Source organism: Eimeria mitis, genomic scaffold (genome assembly GCF_000499745.2).
Source record: "Eimeria mitis Houghton genomic scaffold, Emh_scaff2712, whole genome shotgun sequence".
NCBI classification, from domain to species: Eukaryota; Apicomplexa; class Conoidasida; order Eucoccidiorida; family Eimeriidae; genus Eimeria; species Eimeria mitis.
In genome coordinates this window covers 7,237-7,550 of record NW_013571058.1, presented here as the reverse complement: position 1 = coordinate 7,550, position 314 = coordinate 7,237, and positions in this window count along the sequence as shown.

The following is a 314-nucleotide window of genomic DNA, read 5'->3' as shown; positions in this document are numbered from 1 at the left end:
GATCCTCCCGCGCCATTCGAATCTGATGAAAGCCCGCTTCGAGATCTAATGTTGAGAAATAGGAGGCTCCTCCTATTAACTCCAGTACCGTCTGTATACATGGCATGGGGAACTCTGTGGAGATTGTTAAGGAGTTAAGTGCTTGGTAATTTACCACCATTCGCATCTTTCTTGTGCCCGAGCCGTCATCTCTTTTGTCTACCATTATAGTCGGTGCGCAAATTGGTGAATAGGTGGGTCCGATCCACCCCTTTTCGCAGAGCCGCTGAATCTCTTGAGAGTGATGAAGGATGTGATCTGGTGGCATTTTGTAG